Consider the following 20,953-nt stretch of genomic DNA (forward strand, 5'->3'; position numbering starts at 1 on the left):
GGACTTTTAATTAGATCAGTAAAAGTAACTTTTATCAGTCAGGGTCCTAACCTTTTTTCTTAATTAGCAATTTTAGCTAGCCCTCATTTATCTAGCTACATATTAAATATGACCTGTATGACCTGGACTACATAACCAGGTCAACTGCTTGACTTAGGTAAGATTCAGGAAGCCCTGCAAATCCATACTTTTTTTTCCCCTTCTTAATCTACATTAAGTTGGATTAGGTTGGGAAGTTGACTCTAAGGCAGTGATTTCAATCACATTTCAATCACATTAAATGAAGTAAAAGAAGAAAGGACTGATGCTCTAGCCACTCCTCAGATGCATTAAATCAGAATCTCTACTGATGGCATTAGGACATTTAAATTTTAAAAATGCTTTCCAGATGATAATGATCTATAGATGGAGTTGAAGTCCAAAGCTTTAAGGAAGTGCCATTCTTCAAAAACACATACTTCCTTCCTGTTCTTTATTCTTCTGTCCTAATTATTCAGAAACTGACACTCTGACTATATTAGAGATGATAAAATAATGCAGCATCTATGTTCTTAGTCTTAGTGTGTGATACATATTTTCTTTGTATATTCTCCTTCTCCTGAATAAAACCATATTCTACCAATTTTCTTAACACTGATGACTGTGTAGTTAATATATGTTCATTTACATGTCAACATTGGGCTACCACATTCTTTTTTGGAAAACATTTATCATGGAGTTTTATGTTTTGCAGAATTGAATCTACAGTGTGGATCCATCAGCAGGCTGCCCCCACCTCCTGGGGTTTGATTGGCAGGAACATATTTTCCTGTGGAGTTCTGCCAATAGCATTTGTGTACAACAAACAAGGCCAAGTCTCACGAAGGGTTTGGGCTGGATGACATGACAGAGGCTTTGGCAGAAGCTTTCATTATTTAGCACACCATTGTGAATTATTAATAAAACTGCATTGTGAGGACCTAGAAAAGTTGAAATGGTATTATGAGTCTCACAAATGCTAAGGTTCAATATATTATTAATCAGATCATTAAAAAATATAATATGCAAATATTATATTGGAAATACTTGGCCAAGGCCAACTGTGGCAAACTTTACTTGATAATTCGCATGTTGTACACTAGGTGTAGAAAGCCATAGAGGAAGTGGTTGGCCTTACTACATGAAAGATGATTTCAGGAACACAAATGCTAAGAAAAGAACAGGTATTACTTCTACAACTCCAGAATTACTTCATGGGAAATATTTCTTTAAAAATGTCATAGTAGACTAATATGACATGGACTTTTTATTTACTAACTATACTTTTTGATTTTGTTCTCATTTCTCTTTTAAAGCAAGGAACAAAATCTGTCTTAACTCAAGGTTTTCATTCTTTCTATGACAATATTTTCATCCAGTTCTCTGTTGCAACATCATCCTAAACCATTAAAAAAATGAATAAAGAGTCTAGAAACCTAGGGGTTTTTCCACTGATATGGAAAACTTCCATTTTCTCATATGAATTAATAGATATATTACTTTACTTCCCCCTGACAATTATATACATAGGTGCAAGTATATTTCATTTGTCAAAATGCATAAACATGCTATTCTTAGAGAACGTATGAGCTTAATTTGGGATTACATTTCCTATTTCCACTGGGGAGAAGCAGAGTATGTTATCCCAAAATATGTCACTTTGGCAGGTGGACTGTTTTGAGCTGAAGGCCAGAGATTCTTCTACTTCTTCTTTAACAACTTAAAAGAATTTAGATAGGAGGCCTGGCCCAGAAAGAGAGCTATTACCAGAGATAACTTTCTATCTAAATGACCTATCCGTATAGCAGGGCAAACATATAATCACCAAACATCTGCTATTCTCATTGTCCTGTGGACCACCACTCCCTTGAAGCTCCAGGTTCCTATCACATTCCTTTAGATCAGGATGACATATAAGCCTCAATTGCCTGACATGCTCTTAGGTCTGATATTTTTTCCTCCTGTTAATCTGTTTTATGCCAATTTAATTACTAGGCCAGTAAAGAACACAGAAGGGAAGAAGGGCCTCTACACCACTATACCACTTTCATACCACTGCTTTTCTATATACTAACATGAATTTTTTCATTTGCATTCAAATATGCTTAATCTTCCCCATCTGAACACACCCACACATATAAACACACGCACACTTCTTCAGAAGATATATCTCCTACATCTATGAGAGAACCTTAACTCTCTCATCCTCATTTACAGTCGGTTTTTTAGAAGTCCACTGCATGAATTGAATCCTTAACTTCTACTCCAGTCTGGGTTTCTACTTCCACAACTTTGTGACACAGCATTTATGAGGGTCATTAATGACTTTTATGTCATCAAATCTAAGTAATGTTTGATGTTCCTTACCTTAATTCTTAGGAGATTTTAACACTGTTGATAATACTTTGCTTTATGATATTTTCTCTTCCTTTAGATTCATTTCCTCCTGGTTTTTTTTTTTTGTTTTGTTTTGTTTTGTTTTGTTTTGTTTTTTTTGTTTTGTCTTTTTGTCTTTTTGCTATTTCTTGGGCCACTACCGCGGCATATGGAGGTTCCCAGGCTAGGGGTCGAATCGGAGCTGTAGCCACTGGCCTACGCCAGAGCCACAGCAACACGGGATCCGAGCCGCGTCTGCGACCTACACCACAGCTCACATCAACGCCGGATTGTTAACCCACTGAGTAAGGCCAGGGATCGAACCCACAACCTCATGGTTCCTAGTGGGATTCGTTAACCACTGAGCCATGACAGGAACTCCTCCTCTTGTTTTTTGAAAGATCATTTTCATGCAAACTTATAGGACCCTTTTCTTTTACCCAGCTATTAGCTTTTGGCATATAGACAAATTTGAAACTCTTCTATTTTATTCTCAGTATTATATATTATTTTCTCATTAATATTGCCAAATCTTTCCACCCTGATCCTTAGCTATGAAATTAAATCACATTCCCTGTATATCAGATATATAATCAAAGCTAAGATGTACCCTCCCCACATCACATAACTATAACCAAAATGATCCTCTGAATCGTCATGTCCAATTTTAACTCATACTATTCCCTCTAAAGACTTTCTTAGTCTCTTGTCTCAATCAGAGGCTATCCATTCAGTTCTATGGGCCAGACAGTATAGTCACATTTTGTATCTCTGTTTTCTTTATACTGTATATTTAATTTACTGAAACATTCTCTTTAACTTTCTAAATTTCTAGAGGTCATCTACTTTGAATTTTCACTGGCTTTACACTAATCCAAGATACGGTCCTCTCCTACCTGGACTAGCAAAGCAATTTCCAACGAATGTCCCCACATTTACTCTGCCGACCTGTCACTGGTTCGCCATATTGTAGTAAGGCTGATCTTATCCTACTAGATCTTATCAGTTCATTTTGTTTTCCTCTTTCCTTAAAATATCTTAATGGTTTTACATTGTGCTAAAACTAAAGTTGACAATTCTTAAGGTAAACTAGGAGCTTTATATAATCTGATCAACTCCTATTTCTTCAGTGTCATCTAATGACATCTTAATCCGCATTTACTGCCCATTATGACAGCTTCATTCAGACTTCATTTTTAGAGAAGTTTTTGGGTTCACAGCAAAATTAATGAGAAGATAGAGAGATTTCCCTTGAACCCCCTTCCCCGGCATAAGCATAGCTTCTTCCATTACGAATGTTCCCCAACAGAGTGATACATTTGCTACAGGTGATTAACTAACATTTATTTACCCATCATAATGACCCCAAGTCAATAGTTTACATTAGGGTTGACTCTTGGTGTTACACATTCTTTGAGTTTGAACAAATTTATAATGACATGTATCCACAATTATAATACAGTACACCACCCTAAAAAATCTTCTGTGCTCTGCTTATTCATCTCCTCAACCCTTGTCTCAATAGTTTGTCTTTTCTAGAATATCATATAGTTGGAAATATACAATATGAGGACTTTTTTACTTGGCTTGTTTCATTTAGTAATATGCATTTAAGGTTTCTCCTAGTCTTTTCATGGTTTGACAACTCATTTCTTTTTAGTACTGAATAATGTTTCATTACCTGGCTGTACTGCAGTTTACATATCCTTTCATCTACTGATGGATATCTTAGTCACTTCCAAGTTTTGGCAATTACAAAGATGGTATAAATATATATATGCAGGTTTTCTGTATGGATATGTTTTCAATGCATCTGGGTAAATACTAAGGGGTAGAAGTGTTGGATTGACTGGTAAAGATATGTTTAGTTTCATAAGATAATAGTCATATTTCCTCCAAAGTGGCTGTAATTTTACATTCCCACCAGTAATGAGTGTGAGCTCCTATTTTTCCACATCCTTGCCAGCATTAGGTGATGTTAGGCTGGGATTCTGTGATGGCTTAGGAAGACTGCCTGAATCCAATTCTTAAAGAAATAAGTTAATTAAGAGACTCTTATTCTAAGCCTAAGGAAAGAAATGTATTGAAGAACCAAGCATGGCATGGAGGAACATGCTAAGGGTCCCTTTGGAAGAGAATGTAATATATAATTGGACAACTAGAAAATATATACTATACACCTTAAACTTATAGAATGATATATGTCAATTACATCTCAATAAAACTGGGGGGAAAAAACCCCATGAGAGATCCAACTCCCCCAGGTCTACTACAAGAGAGTGTTATGAGATAAAGCAAGTTTGTTGTCATTCATAAGTGGTGTAATAATTTTCTAATTTGCAAACAGTGGAAAAGATCTAAGAACTGCATAACTACATACTTCATTTATTTTAGAAGGACCTGAAAATTTACTTAGAAAAGCAAATTACTGATAATAAATACTATTCTTAGATTTTAGTGTAAATCATTTCACTCTTTCTAGAGTTTAAGCCACAATAATAATAATTTTCAAGTCCTTACTCTGTGCAAGGTGCTCTTCTAAGTTATTTACATTTATTTATAATACGTTAATAAAATAATTCTAGGTGCTATTGTTTTTTAAACTTTGTAGACCAGGAAACAGAAACAAAGAAGTACAGTGACTTCCAAGAGTCTAATGTAAAGGAAGAATTACACCACCACTAGAATCTGGGCATGTCCCAGAGCTGCTGTTCTTAAAAACTGTTTCAGATTCTTGCTATAGTATATTATAATTTTAATTTAATATTTGAACACCTAGAACAGAGCCTGCTACATAGCAAGTCTTAAAAGAATAAGCTAAACTACCAAAAACATTTTTCTTTTTTTTTGAATATATAATAGTTTATTCCTCACCTTCATTAATTTGTAGTATGTTCACTCCAGTGTAAGTTTATCACTACTGTCACATATGGTCTCACACACACACACACATACATCATATACAAACACAATACATACATAGTACTCACACATGCAATTCATATCTAGTACATATGTGCTCACACACGTAATTACACACATATACACAAGTTATACACATATGACAGACACAACCCATACATGCAGTATGTGCATGCCTTCACATGTACAGTACTTACACATAATACAGCACAGGCACACAAGCAGCGCCTGCATACACTGAATGCATATGTATACACAGACAGAGAGTACACGCATGTACACACACATACGCATGCAAAACACACATGTACAGACATACCTCATCTGAACAGCTTTTCCCTCCCTGCCACCTGTAGGTTCGAGCCACCAGGCTACCTCACCTGGGCTGTTGCACTAGCCTCTGACTGCCTGCTGCACCTGTCCCCTCGGTGCTCCTGCCAGAGGATCCCTTAACAGTCAGAGATGGTTGTGCCCATCTCTGCTCAAAGCCCCAGTTCCCTCCCACCATCTGCAGAGGCGCAACCAACAGGTTCCGGGTCCCTCTCCACGCCCGGGCCTGTCCCCAGTCCCAGCATCTGCTGCTGCATGTCAGGGTGACCATAGGTCTCTGCTGATGGTTTCCTTTCCTGTGATGCTTGCTGACCACACCTAGACCTTCCCACAGTGCTTTGTCCTCCCAGCCCTTTTGGGATCTCAGCTGTTCATTTGTTTATTGATATTCAAGTGCCTATGTGCGCACACACACACGAAGTTTTCCTCAAAGGTGATTCTCTGTATGGTTCATGGCTTATTCTAGTGCCTGAGGTGAACCTGCAAATGTAGGCACCTGCCGGGCACTGATGGCAGAGTCCATTCAGTGAGACCCCCAGACGAAACTCCATTGTGGAATGTGTGTTTTCCTTTCTGCAGACTTGTGGGGGCAGCTAGCAGCCTCAGTCTCAGTGCTCGATGAGGGCCACGCTGTCTTTGCTGCACGTGGGCGGGGGGCACTGACTGGCCTCATCTGAGAGTGCAGGCTGGCTTCACTGTCACCTTGGGGCCTGTGGGCCAGCGTGGAGACTCCTGAGGCTGGGGCTCAGGTGGACACACTGTCCCTGCTGCCCGCTTGACGCAGGCCAGAGCAGGTCCTATGGCCAGGCCTGGAGGCAGCATTGGGATGGTCAGCTCTAGCCGCAGACCGCCCATGTGTGCAGAAGCAGCCTCCTGCAGTCCTGCCACCCTCGGTGGATGGTCCCTTCCCTGCAGATGGTCCCTGGGTTCCACATTGTCCAAACCTTTTACTTCACTGTTTTTGATACTCTCTTGATGTGGCCTCCTCTTTGTCTTCTGGAATAGGGTATCTTTTTGGAAGTTTCCAGTCCATTTGGTTGAAGGTTGCTCAGCATTTGGTTGTGATTTTGTTGTTTTTATGAGAGAAGTTGAGCGCCAGCCTTAATCCGCCGACTTAATCCTGTCTCAAAAACATTTTTCAAGTAAGATTTTACCATCCATTTGGATTATAATCATCCAAAATGGAAAAAAAAACTGGGCCATAGAAAGTTACGACAATCTGCCAAAGTCAAAAAGCAGGTAAGTGCCAGAGTTTTGATTCTAATGCCAGAGATTGGAGTCCAGAAGCTAGCTTGGGACTAACCTGTCAGTCTCTCTCAACAATGCAAATAAATATGACAACATTTTAGCATATCTATTCTAAATATTCTTTTTCAGTTGATTGTTGAGTTATTTTGGGGTATATCTGCATGTTATTTTTTTCCCTTTGAAAATCCTCTTTCCTACTATTCCATGCTTCTAAAAATACTGACCTTCTATAGAAAGCTCCTCAGAGTTAACCTATGCTCTCCTCACTATAAATTCTCCCATCTCTCTCCTGCCACTTACCATCATAAAATCATAGCATCTTTACCTCAGAGATCTTAAACACCATCATAGATCCTGAGCTGCTTTGGAAATCATGTCTGAGATGAAAATGAAGGCTGTAGTTCAATGTTTTGCTCACATAGCTATTTAAGGATAAAAGTTGAACTAAAATATATTCCTTATGATTCCCTCACTTGGACTGTTTCCCACATAATATTGTACCTAAATATATTTAGTTCTTTTTTTCTCCCTAGTTTACATATTTCTTTTCACTATAAAAATTAATTTTAATTATAATTAGATCATCTTTTCTATCTACTTTCTATCCCTAATTTTTGTCTTGAATTACCCCAAAAGCGAATATACAGAGTGCAAAATTCAGGATTCAGCACAATGTTGTAAGGTCAGATGGACTACTTAACACAGTGCAAACAAAAATAAAAAAAAAACCAGAAACATAATTTTTTTTTCGAAACATAAAATTTTAGTTAGAAATTCACCATGGAGATCAAAGACCTGGACTTGTGACATTTTGATGATTGTGTACTATTATAAATTATAAGGGCATCTCACTATTTTTAAATCAAAAAGAGTCTTGTTCTAGATAGAAAATTTAGAAAGTTTTTCCTGGTTTCTCTCTCAACTCAGACTTAAAATCTATGGGAACATTTCAAGCATGATATGCTAATGGATAGCATCTGAATTTGTTCACAACAATTTGAACAATCTGAAATTGTTCACAACAATTTCAAGATAATAAATTGTATCTCTAGGGCAGCAGTATGCAAGACAAATCTGTGATCTATTGTTTCCCTTATTTTATCTCTTCTTGACTGTTGAAATTTCAAAGGAGACAAATGAAGATCAATGTATCTAGCATATAGTGGCTAACACTAAGTGTAACCGGTTAGGTTTGGATCTGCCAAATGATAGTTCCCTACATCATACCAACCTGCTTCCCGCATAGCAACAGTAATTTTCCGAATTCACCAATGATGTCTATTCATCAAATAAACTTAATTTGAATAACTTCATTAGCCCATGAGTGACTGCAAGGGAAATCTGTGTATTTTTTTTCTTTTTAAGCCTTTAATAGGCTCTATTTTTAAAAGAAGTTTTGGTTCATCAGTTGTATAGATTTTTACTAGTGAAAATACCAAATCAGAAATTATCAAAAATGTATGCTTTAGCACATGCCCATAGCTTATTACTAAAATTATTGTATTTATTAATTGTCATATCTTAAACACCTAACACAGAATCTGAAACTTGCTAAACAAACATTTAGCTGAATGTATTTTTGCTAAGCAAATGGTTGAAATTTAAATAGCAGGAGCCCTAATTATCTGCACATCAATAGTACCATATTTTTTCATAGATGAGAATTATATAGCTTTAAATTTTTCTTAAGTTTTCTTTTTTCTAATAACTCTCTTTTAAATAATTACTCCTCAGCTTTAAATTTTTCTTGTTTTCTTTTTTCTAATAACTCTCTTTTAAATAATTACTCCTTTGTTCTTGGACTTTCAAATATCTGAAAAAACAACTAAGGTATTTTATGGTAACTACACTCTACAATAAAACCTGTGTTTTGAAGGATTTTACCAAACAAAAAAGGAAAAAGCTAAGATCTTATGGATGGTGAACAATGTATTCTTCTAGCGCAAATTTGAAACAAGTGGCTAAATGGAAAGTAAAATCAGAAAAATTAGGATAATTAGACTTTCTTTTTACCTTTTACTTTCTTCCAACACCCCCCAAAAAGACACTACCATACTATGAAATAGAACTAGACTCTGCATTTAGAACCATGTTTTAATTACATGACAAAGTTTTATTTCATCACAAAATTCATGAATATCATTTCAAGTAAATTAAACTATATTCCTTAGATTCTCAAAAATTCTGTAAGAAGTCAGAATTCTTTCCATTTCTCTCTTTTCCTATTATGTTGATCTCATTATTTCCCATTGGCATTTTAATATACCTGGAGATAAATCTACAAACATCTCAATTCTTAAAGTTTTATCACCAGAGAGAAAATAATTCTTTACTGTCAGATCAAACGAGAAAATACTGTGGAAGGACACCAACCAGTCAATAATGGTTTGTGTACCCACCAGTTGTGCCCATCACTGTGGCCAGGGGAAGGTTCTATGACTGTCTCTACCATAATCAAGTATCTATTCTTCATCCAATCTAACAGCAATAGCCAGGGAAGTGGAATCATATAATAAGATGGTCATTTCTGTTTGGGACATACATTCGATCAGGGAAAGGAAAGTGTGCTGTTCTCCTGAAAGAGAGTTTAATAAAACTCAGCCACTTCAAAATGAATCAGAGGAACAGAATACCAATCCACTTATGTCCTTAATGGTTTCTAAGAATGTAAAGCAAGCATATTTCCCATCCTGCTTATTTATTTTTTATCTCTAAGAATATGCCACACATGGAGAAGATATACTGCTTTTACTTAAGTTTACTTATACTTCACAGTACACAAAAATCTTATGTAGGTTTTGACTAAATCTATATTTTAAATTAGGCTGCCCAGTTGTGTACTTTTGAACATTCAGTTGATTGCCTTTTTTCCATCTCACTGTTAATTTTTAAAACTCCCTACCTCCAGCCTATATCATGTGCATTTTCAGAATGCCCTGTGGATGTTCTTAACCAACTGCCATAATATTCTACATACAGAGAATGTAATTTAGCTTTCTTTCCTCCAGTGATCTGTTAATGGATTATTTTTACTTAAATCCATATAAGGCACAGCCTTTTCTGCACACTGGAAGAAAAAGTAAGCAGGAAAACAAAGTAAATGCTTGATTTTGATTATTTTCTTTGTACCATTCCCATAGAGATCTAAGTAGCCCCAGGTAGGAAATATTGAGCGAGGAAATGAATGAACAGCAAGTGTTCAAAAACAACTCAGATTTAGAGTGAGAATCTATTCTCCATTTTCTAGGTAGAGGCATGCAGGCCAAGCTTCCTTTGTTCTTAAATGAATCAAATGCTCTCTTCTCTAGTCCTATATCCACTATGAATGATCTCCAGTGTTCTACCAATTGTAGTGAGTATGTATGGACAAAGTTAATCAAATGAAATCCTTTATACTTATAAAGCTGGAAGAATGAAAAAAAAAAATCTAACTATATTTGAAAGAAAAAATCCATTGTCCACTTAGATAATTCCTATGAAGTTCTTTAGTGAGTCTCTAGCTGCTTCTTTGACAGGGCAAGACCATACTTTAGGCTACGGACTTGTGAATTTCAGTTGCAGATGCATTGGAGAATCAAGCTAATGCTCTCATCCTGATTCATAACTGCTCATACAGAATGCAAAGAGAGAGGACAGTTCCATTGATATATTTTGATCCTTCAGGAGAAAATCAAAAGTCCCCCAAATGAAGAAAAACATGGTCATTTTAACCAAAGCTACACACGTTTAGAGACAAAGAAATGTGACAATTCTTTGGATCATTTAAGTAAAAATGTTTCTCTCGTAGCCATTAAAATTATGTTTTCAAAGACTATTTAATGACATGGGAAATGTTCACCGCATATTTGGAAACTGATAAAAAAGAAAGCAATGTTAAAACTCTATTTGTGTGGTTCCAGTTTTGAGGGCTATATAAGCTTTAATAAAGATTGAAAGAAAACCTACCAACATGTTACAGTTGTTTTACCTAGGTGGTAGATTTTAGGATGATTTTAATTGTTTCCTTTCTAATTACCTCTATCTTCCAAATTACTTGCATCAAACTGGTGTTTTAATACAATGATTAACAGCTTGGGTTCTAGAGTTAGAATGACTGTGTTTGAATTCGGATTCAGACTCTTACTAGGTAGATGATATTTAAAAAGCTACATTTTCCTCATTTTTAGAATGGCAGTGATACTAATAACATTTTAATATCACAGCTGTGAGAAACTGAAGTAACATATAAAGCCCCTAACACTGCCTGGCACATAGTAAGCTCAATAAATATCAGCTATTTCTGTTGTTGATAGGAAGGTTATTTTTTCAAGTGATTTTTTTTTTTTGCCTAGGAATAAATATATGTATATTGTCCAATCTAAAACAAATCACTATGTCTTAAATTTATGGGAAATTCAGTATTTGTTAAGATTCAAGAACTCTTCAGAGGCTCAGCTAAATGCAAAATTTCCATTCCTGTGAAAAGTAAAACTGTAGCTGGAGCCTTTGATTTAGCTGGTGATATTTATGATGGCTTCATACTAGGCACTGTGAAATAAACATCTGACTGGAGCGATGTTCCCTATGAAGATGGTGTTCTAGGTTCTCATTTGTTTCAGAAAGGAGAAAAACAAGACATTCATTACATCCCTAAAAGAACGTGAAGTAGCTTGACAATGTTTTATATAATGAATTCCAGATTTGGAAGACACAATGTCCTAAAGAAAGAAATGGAAAAAGTTAGAGATAACCTAAGTTCTGGAGCTGTGAATAATTCATATTATTTTTATGTTAACATCTGAAGTGGGGCTAAGACCTGAATGACAATCTTGTGTGTCTGTAAATGCATGGGGAAAAATATTTATTAATTCCTTTTTCTAGACCCTATGCCAAGTTTCACTTTGCTATATTTTTATTTCAATTCTAAAAAATAAGATTCTGGCAAAGAGCTTTCTTAATAAACATTTCCTTATCTTGATTGTGTGCGTTTTTGTGTGCCTGTGTGTTCTTAACATGCTAGATATATATTGTGGGAATGTGAGAAGAAAATGAGTTTTTTTTTTTTAATACCTTTGTTTGCCTTTTTTTTTTTTTTTTTTTTTTTTTTTACTGTGTTTGGGGCATGCAGAAGTTCCTGAGCCAGGGATAGCACCTGTACCACAGCAGCAACTTGAGCCACAGCAGTGACAACACTGGATCCTTAATCCACTGAGCCACCAAGGAACCCCTAAGGATTTTAAAGAAAATGATACTGTTCTTTTATTTCTCTGTTACATACTGCTATTGTATAATATAGAGGAAAGACAAATATTTATCTGGTATTGAGTCAAATATCATGGACAAGGCAAAGTGATTTGATAATTCACTAACAATTTCCTCATATATCTGATTAAACAGTTGCTCTCCTTTTTTATGATCCAACAGATACCAAATTGATCAGATAAATTGTTCACTGTATGCATTTAGCACTGGATCATATAAATGTTATAAACTATAAAACTTTGCCTAAGTTTTCTGTTCATCTATTTTGATCAAGATAATTCACCCATTGCTTTTGGTCTTTTAATATGCCTCATAATTTTTTTGTTGAATGCCAGATGTGCTATACTAGGTCAAAGAAACTCTAGTAAATAAGCCTTCAGTGGTATGTTGCTAAAATGTGGGGGAGGGGAAGTGTCCTATAGTCTCACGATTAGGTTTTCAGCTTTTTGTTAGTCTGTGCCTCTGAACCATGAACTTCACATGTGCTTCTTGATCCAACTCCCTGCACTCCCCTGGAGAGCAGAGCCCCCTGAGGTAAAACTCACTAAAGTGTACCCCTTCACCCTAAGACTAGTCCTCCCTCTGGGTTTAACTTTCAGACTTGTCGACACCGAGCCTCCAGAAATTTTTTAGTTACATTTTCGATTTTCCTGCACTACTACTGGTTCCTGCAGAAGTTTCAGTTCATGGGTTTCTGCTCCAGTTTGTTGTGCCTTTCCATCTCTCCAATATGGGGAGCAATGGTTTGCCTTGCGATCTCACTTCTCTGACAGATCTAAGAATAATTGTGGATTTTTCAGTTTGTTCAGATTTCTACTTTTAGGATAACAGTAGTAACTTTTGACCTCCTTACATGCTAGACCAGAAATAAGTTTATACTCATTTATGTTTTAATCAAAGTAATACATATACATGTTTACAGTGTCAAATGCAATTCTAAAGATTATAATGAAAACCTGTGGCCCCTACTACCACCCTTTTTGTCTCTGACCTCTCCAGAGTCTCAATTTCCCAGGAAAACAACACTCCACAACTGAAAATGTTTCTCCTTGAATTTACCTCCATTCTTCTGAATTATTTCTTCAGCTATTTTCATTTTAAAAATGTACATTATACTTATTGAATTTGGAAGATTTAATAAGCTGTTGTATTAAGTCTCAAAATTTTAATGCTGCCGCATTCTCAACCCCTACTCCCACCATTAGGAGCTAATATAGTTATATAATCTAACTTGGTTGAATTAATTATTTTATTATAACTTTGTAGATATGGTTCATAGCAGGGCCATATAGTAAATTACTGCATTTCCTTTCCTTTTTTTTTTTTTTGACTTCTTTTTCAGAGTTAGAAAGTTGCCTCATGTTTTTTATTTAGTTTTTTATTTAGTTTCTATCCAGATATTTCTTTTCCAAACTGTGACAGAATTGTGCATGTGCTCTCAGAATAGACAGAATAGACAAATGCCCCAACTATATTACTTTATTACTGATGTTTGTGGCCCCTTTCCTACTGATGCCAGCTACACACCTGGTATCATGGTAGGTATTTCCTTGATTCCATGCCATCCTCCTTCTTGATTAATGCATTCTTGAGTCTGTCGGTGCTATTGTTGCTTGCTCCTTTGAATCATGATAATCTTGGGATGCCAATTCATATTTAAGAATGAAGCACAGAGAGCTGATTAGGAGTTTCGTATGAAAGATTTGGCCTTTGAATTTTAGACAGTATTGTAGAAAAATTGGAAAGGATTTGATTTTTGTTTTTTGCTGACTCCCAAGTTTTAATCTCTGTGGATTTTTTTTTCTCTTGTCCTTGTTTTTTTCAGAGAAAATCTGGCAGCTGGTGTTTTGAGAGACAAGTGGTAGAAAATGTCCGAGAAGCTCACTACTTAGCATTTGCATTTGCAGGCAAATCCTCTGTTTCTAGTAAAATGCCTTGCCTTTTTCAGCCTTGCCTTTCACTGTGTCTGATATCTTGAGTTTCTCTTCCTGTTGTGTTGTTTGCCTTTTTTTCCCCCTCACTGATTTGAAATCATACAAATAACTTGATTTTATTCTTTTCTCTCTCTTTCTTTCCCTTTCTTTCTTTCTTTCTCTCTCTCTCTTTCTTTCTTTCTTTCTTTCTTCCTTCCTTCCTTCCTTTCTTTTCTTATTTCTAAATGTATTTTTTATGTTTTGTCATCAAATAGTTAAAACTCCAAGACAAATTAAGGCCATTAGTTAGTCTGAAAATACCTCAAAGAGTAAAAGTAATTTATGCTGATCATGTAATTCAAAAGCAACAGTATCAATAAAAGATCTAAGATTTCTCCTTTGAAAAATAATGAAACCTCTATTAATGCAGAAATTTTAATTTTAGATTTCTAATTAACTCTTAATTCTAAAGGTGGTGAAATGCCTAAAGCTTCAAAGAGTAAGGATGCTGTAATTGTATTTTTTTGAGAATACAATAATTAACTTATAATTCATTAATGTATTTATGTGGCAGAGGTATCGTACTTGATATTCAGAATATACTTAGACCCTTTCCTTCTCAAACAAAAGAAATAATATTCTATTGTAAATAACCAACACCATATGCTTTATATTAAATTTTAGTTGTAGCTTAGTTCATAATATTGGAATGATATCATCATTGGGTGATTTAAAAGGTTATTTCAGTTACTTTAAAATTCGAAGTATTTGATTGCTTATTTTAAATGAGAAAACTCAAGTCCCATTCTTACTTTCTGGGGATGATGAAGTCCTGAGTATCAATAAAGAAGCTATTTTTTAAGTTGAGCCACTTCTTTAATAAAATTTTGTTGGTTCTCAGACTTAGTCTTATCATTAGAAACCAAGATAATATTTCTCAGTCAGGAAGAAATGCCACTGAAATATCAGATATCTATTGTAATGTTCCTCAGTCAAATTTCTAAAAAATAAAACAATTTTGGGCACTGACTGGCTTCAGGGATTGTGGTTTTCTGTTTACTTCCCCTTAGACCAATTCCTTCATGCGCCCGGAAGATCTGTGACTTCAGAATACATGGTGCCTAAGCCATACAAAGTATCAAAGGTTGCAATTCATCCTTAGAAACATTTTTTATTTTATCTTATTTTCTCCATTCCTCCAGCTCTGCCTTTTCATTGGCACTCTATGAATCTCCTTACCTTACTTTCTGACTTTTCTCTCAAAATCAATCCTGAATTTGTTTGCCTTTGGATCTTCCTAAAGAATGCTTCTATTAAATTATTTTCTTAGAAAAATAATCATTTCTTATTTCATTCCCAATTAACTACATGTTAATACATGACTTTTTAATGCAATGAATTTTATTACATTTATAGTTGTACAATGATCATCACAACCCAATTTTACAGCATTTCCATCCCAAACTCTCAGCCCATGCCCCCCACTCCCCAAGCTGTCTCCTTTGGAAACCATAGGATTTTCAAAGTCTGTGAGTCAGTATCCATTCTGCAAAGAAGTTTATTGTATTATTTTTTAGATTTCACATATATGTGATAGCATATGATGTTGGTGTCTCATGTCTAACTTCACTTAGCATGATAATTTCTAATGGCATGTTGCTGCAAATGCCATTATTTCTTTCCTTATTTATGGCTGAGTAATATTCCATTGTGTGTATGCACCAAATCTTCTTTATCCACTTCTCTGCTGATGGACATTTAGGTTGCTTCCATGTCTTAGTTATTGTATATAGTGCTGCAATGAACATTGGAGTACATGTGTCTTTTCAAATCATGGTTTTATCTGGATAGATGCCCAGGAGTGGGATTGCTGGATCAAACGTCAATTCTATTTTTAGTTTTTTGAGGAATCTCCATACTGTTTTCCACAGTGGTTGCACCAATTTACATTTCCACCAATAGTGTAAGAGGGTTCTCTTTTCTCCACACCCTCTCTAGCACTTATTGTTTGTAGACTTTTGGATGATGGCCATTCTGGCTGGTGTAACGTGGTACCTTGAAGTAGTTTTGGTTTGCATTTCTCTAACAATGAGTGTTGTTGAACATCTTTTCATGTGTTTTTTGGCCATCTGTATGTCTTCTTTGGAGAATTGTTCATGTGGATCTTCTGCCCATTTTTTGATGGGGTTGTTTGTTTTTTTTTTTTTGGTATTGAGCAGGAGGAGGTGTTTATAAATTTTGAAGATTAATTAATCCCTTGTCAGTCACTTAATTTGCAAATATTTTCTCCCATTCTGTGGGTTGTCTTTTTGTTTTGTTTGGGGTTTCCTTTGCTGTGCAGAAGCTTTTAAGTTTAATTAAGTCTCATTTGTTGATTTTTGTTTTTATTGTCATTACTTTAGGAGGTGAATCTAAGAAGATATTGCTGTAGTTTGTCAGAAAGTGTTTGGCCAATGTTTTCCTCTAAGAGTTTTATAGCATCTGGTCTTATATTTAGGTCTTTAATCCATTTTGAGTTTATATTTGTGTTTGGTGTTAGGAAGTGTTCTAATTTCATTCTTTTACATGTAGCTGTCCAGTTTTCCTAGCACCACTTATTGAGGGGGCTATCTTTTCTCCATTGTATATTCTTGCCTCATTTGTCATAGATTAGTTGACTGTAGGTGTGTGGGTTTAATTCTGGGTTTTCTATCCTGTTCCACTGATTTATATTTCCATCTTTGTGCCAGTACCATATGGTTCTGAAGACTGTAGCTTTTTAATATAGTATGCAGTTAGTAAGCCTGATTTCTCCAGCTCCGTTTTTCTTTCTCAGGATGGTTTTAGCTATTCTGGGTCTTTAGGTCCTCCAAAAAAATTTTAAAATACTTTGTTCCAGTTCTGTGAAAAATATCCTTGGTAATTTGATACAGATTGCATTGAATCTGTAGATTGCTTTGGGCAGTAAAGTCATTTTGATAATACTGATTCTTCCAATCCAAGAGCATGTTATGTCTTTCAGTCTGTTTGTGTCATCTTTGATTTCTTTCATCAGAGTCTCATAGTTTTCAGAGTATAGGACTTTGGTCACTTTAGGTAGGTTTATTCCTAAGTACTTTATTCTTGTTGATGTCATGGTAAATGGGATTGTTTCTCTAACTTCTCTTTCTTATCCTTCATTGCTACTATATAGAAATGAAGTTAATTTCATGTATTAATTTTATAGCCTGCAACTTTACCAAATTCATCGATGAGCTCTAATAGCTTTCTGGTAGTGTCTTTAGGATTTTTTAAGTATAGTATCATGTTATCTGCAAACAGTGATGGTTTTACTTCTTTCTTTACAGTTCGGATACCTTTTATTTCTTTGTTTTCTCCGATTGCTGTGGCTAGGACTTCCAAAACTATGTTGAATAGTAGTGGAAAGAGTGGACATCCAATTGGAGCTGTAGCTGCTGGCCTACACCAGAGCCACAGCAACGCAGGATCTGAGCTGCGTCTGCAACCTACACCACAGCTTAAACCACTGAGCAAGGCCAGGGATCGAACCTGCAACCTCATGGTTCCTAGTCAGATTTGTTAACCACTGTGCCACGATGGGAACTCTGGCATATACTTACTTTTAGTAGTCTCTTATGATCCTTTTGTATTTCTGTGATGTCTGTTGTAGCTTCTCCTTTTTCATTTCTAATTTTATTGTTTTGAGTCCTCTCTTTTTTTCTTGATGAGTCTGGCTAAGGGTTTGCCTTTTTTCTTTTTTTTTTTCTTAATCTTTTCAAAGAACTAGCTTTTTTTAGTTTCATTGATCTTTTCTATGGTTTTCTTCATTATTATTTCATTTATTTCTGCTCTGATTTTATGATTTCTTTCCTTCTGCTAACTTTAGGTCTTGTCTGTTCTGCTTTCTAGTTGCTTTAGATGTAAAGTTACATTGTTTATTTGAGCTTTTTATTGTTTCTTGAGGTAAGCTTGTGTACTGCTATAAACTTGCATCTTAGAACTGCTTTTGCTGCATCCCATAGGTTTTTGGATTGTTATGTCTTTGTTGTCATTTGTTTCTAGGTATTTTTAAATTTTCTCTTTGATTTCTTCAGTGATCCATTTGTTGTTTAGCAGAATGTTGTTTAATCTCCAAGTGTTTTTGTTTTTTGCAGTTTTTTTTTTTCTTTTTTTCCTTGTTGATTTCCAGTCATATAGAATTGTGGTCAGAAAAGATGCTTAACATGATTTCAATTTTCTAAAATTTATTGAGGCTTTATTTGTGGCCCAGAATGTGATCAATCCTTGGAATGTTTCATGGACTTGAGATTAATGTGTATTCGGCTGCTTTTGGATGGAATATCCTATAAATATCTTTTAGGTACCTCTGGTCTAATGCTTCTTTTAAGGCCTGTGTTTCCTTGTCGATTTTCTGTCTTAATGATCTATCCATTGCTGTAAGTGGGGTCTTAAAGTCCTCTGCTATTACCATGTTATTCTCAATTTCTCTCTTTTAAGGTTGTTAGTAGTTGCCTTATATATTGACATGATCCTATATTGGGTGCACATATATTTACAATTGTTATATCTTCTTCTTGGACTGATCCTTCGATCATTATGTAATATCCTTCTTTATCTCTTATAATTTTCTTTATTTTAGGTCTATTTTTCTAAGATGAGTATTGCTACTCCAGATTTATTTTAAGTCCCCTTTGTATGGAATATTTTCTTCCAGTCTCTCAATTTCAATATGTATGTGTTCCTAGAAGTGAAGTGGGTCTCTTGAAGACAGCGAATATATGGGTCTTGTTTTTGTACCCATTCAGCCAGTCAATGTCTTTTGGTTGGGACATTTAGTCCATTTACATTTAAGGTAATTATTGATATATATGTTCTTATTGCCATTTTATTAACAGTTTTGGATTTGTTTTCTTGGTCCTTTTTCTTCCCTTCTTCTTTTGTTCTCTTCTCTTGTGGTTTGATGACTATCTTTAGCGTTGTATTTGGATTACTTTTTCTTAATTTTTGTGTGTACCTATTGTAAATTTTGGTTTGCAGTTACTTTTAAGTTTTGATATTGGAATATATATATATATATATATATATATATATATATATATATACACACACACACACACACAAGATAGTATAAAGCTGTTGGTCTCTTAATTGCAAGTGCATCTCCAATGTCCTGCATTTGTACCCTCCTCTACTCATGATTTCTGATTTTTGTAGCATATTTGTGTGTGGTTGATTTTCTACTATATATATATGCCTTTACTGGTAAGCTTTGTCATTTGTAATATTTTTGTTTCTAGTTGTGGCCTTTTCTTTTCCACCTAGAGAAGTTCCTTTAGTATTTGTTGTATATTTGGTTTAGTGGTTCTGAATTCTCTTAGCTTTTGCTTGTCTGTGAAGCTTTTGCTTTCTCCTTCAAATCTGAATGAGAGACTTGCTGGGTAGAGTAATCTTGGTTGGAGGTTTTTCCTTTCATCACTTTAAGTATATTGTGTCACTCCCTTCTGGCCTGCAGTTTCTTCTGAAAAATCTACCAATAACTTTATCAGGGTTCCCTTGTACGCTATTTGCTTCTTTTCCCTAGCAGATTTCAATATTTTCTCTTCGTCTTTATTTTTGGTCAGTTTGATTAATATGTATCTCAGGGTGTCCCTCCTTGGATTTATTTTATATGGTACTATTTGTGCTTCTTAGATTTGAGTGAGTGTTTACTTTCCCAGGTTAGGGAAGATTTTGACTATTATCTCTTCAAGTATTTTTTTCTGGCCCTTTCTCTCTTCTCCTTCTGGCACCCCTATAATACAGATGTTGGTGTGTTTAACATTGTCCCAGAGTTCCCTTAGACTGTCTTCATTTCTTTTCAATTTTTTTTTTTTTCCTTTCTGTCCTACATCAGTGACTTCCACTAGTCTTTCCTCCACCTGTCTTATTTTGTCTTCTGCCTCCTGTTTTCTGCTTTTGGTTGCTTCTAATAATTTTTTTTTTTTTTATTTCAGTTATTGTATTTTGCATCTCTGCTTGCTTAGTAATTAAACCTTGTATTTCTTTGCTCAGTGTTTCTTGAAATTTATCAATCTTTGCCTCCAGTTTATTTCCAAGATCTTGAATCATCTTCATTATCATCAGTGTAAAGTCTTTTTCATGGAGGTTGATAATCTCCAGATCACTTAGCTGTTTTCTGGGTTTTATTCTTGCTCCCTTATGTGAGTCATAATTCTCTGCCTTTTCATTTTGTATAGATTTTTGGTGTAGTCTCCTTTTTGCAGACAGTAGTTGTAGACTCTTTTGCTTCTAATGCTTTCCCCCCTTGTGGATGAAGTTGGTACAGGGGATTGCTGTAGGCTTCCTGATGGGAGGGACTGGTGCCTGCCCACTGGTAGGTGGAGCTGATTCTTATCCCTCTGGTAGGTGGGGCTTTGTCTCTCATGATTAGCAGTTGGCCATGTGCATGGGGGGTCTTTAGGTAGACTTTTTGCTGATGGGTGGGGCTGTGATCCCACCTGGATTATTGCTTGGCCTGGGGCTTCTTAGCCCTGATGGGTGGGGCCAGTTTTTTCCAAAATGACCACCTCTTAGGAGCACACACTGATTATTATTGCAGAGAACTTTGCATCCAATGTCCTTCCCCTATAGCAAGCCACAGTTACCCCCTGTTTTCCCATGAAATTCTCCAAGAACTGCAGTCAGGTCTGACCCAGATTCCTATGGAGAATCTGCTTTGCCCTGGGACTCAGTGCACATGAAAGCCTGTGTGCACCTTTCAAGAATGAGGTCTCCATTTCCCCCAGTCCCATGGAGCACTTGTGCACAAGCCCTACTGGCCTTCAACACAAAATACTTTGGGGGCTCCTTTTCCCAATGCCAGATCCCCAGGCTTGGGTACCTGATGTGAGGCTCAGGACTCTCACTCCCGTAGGGTTAGTCTCTGT

The 20,953-nt window shown here is 35.7% G+C and overlaps 1 long non-coding RNA gene across 2 annotated transcripts in view; it reads right to left on the reverse strand.

Annotated features, from left to right (window-relative positions):
• Window positions 1-20,953, reverse strand: part of LOC110260015 (uncharacterized) — a 645,415-nt gene that overhangs the window by 102,141 nt on the left and 522,321 nt on the right. Inside the window, exon 6 of one of the 2 annotated variants that reach the window (XR_014841968.1) lies at window positions 5,229-6,766. The exons of the other annotated variant lie outside the window; for it this stretch is intronic. This is a non-coding gene — a long non-coding RNA (uncharacterized LOC110260015). Of the gene's footprint in view, window positions 1-5,228; window positions 6,767-20,953 lie in introns of those variants that run through there. 2 annotated transcript variants of the gene reach the window in all.

This window comes from Sus scrofa, chromosome 3 (assembly GCF_054392235.1).
Source record: "Sus scrofa isolate SSC_HxYL_T2T_F1_AM1 chromosome 3, Sscrofa_HxYL_maternal_Yorkshire_Landrace_v2.0, whole genome shotgun sequence".
Lineage (NCBI taxonomy): Eukaryota > Metazoa > Chordata > Mammalia > Artiodactyla > Suidae > Sus > Sus scrofa.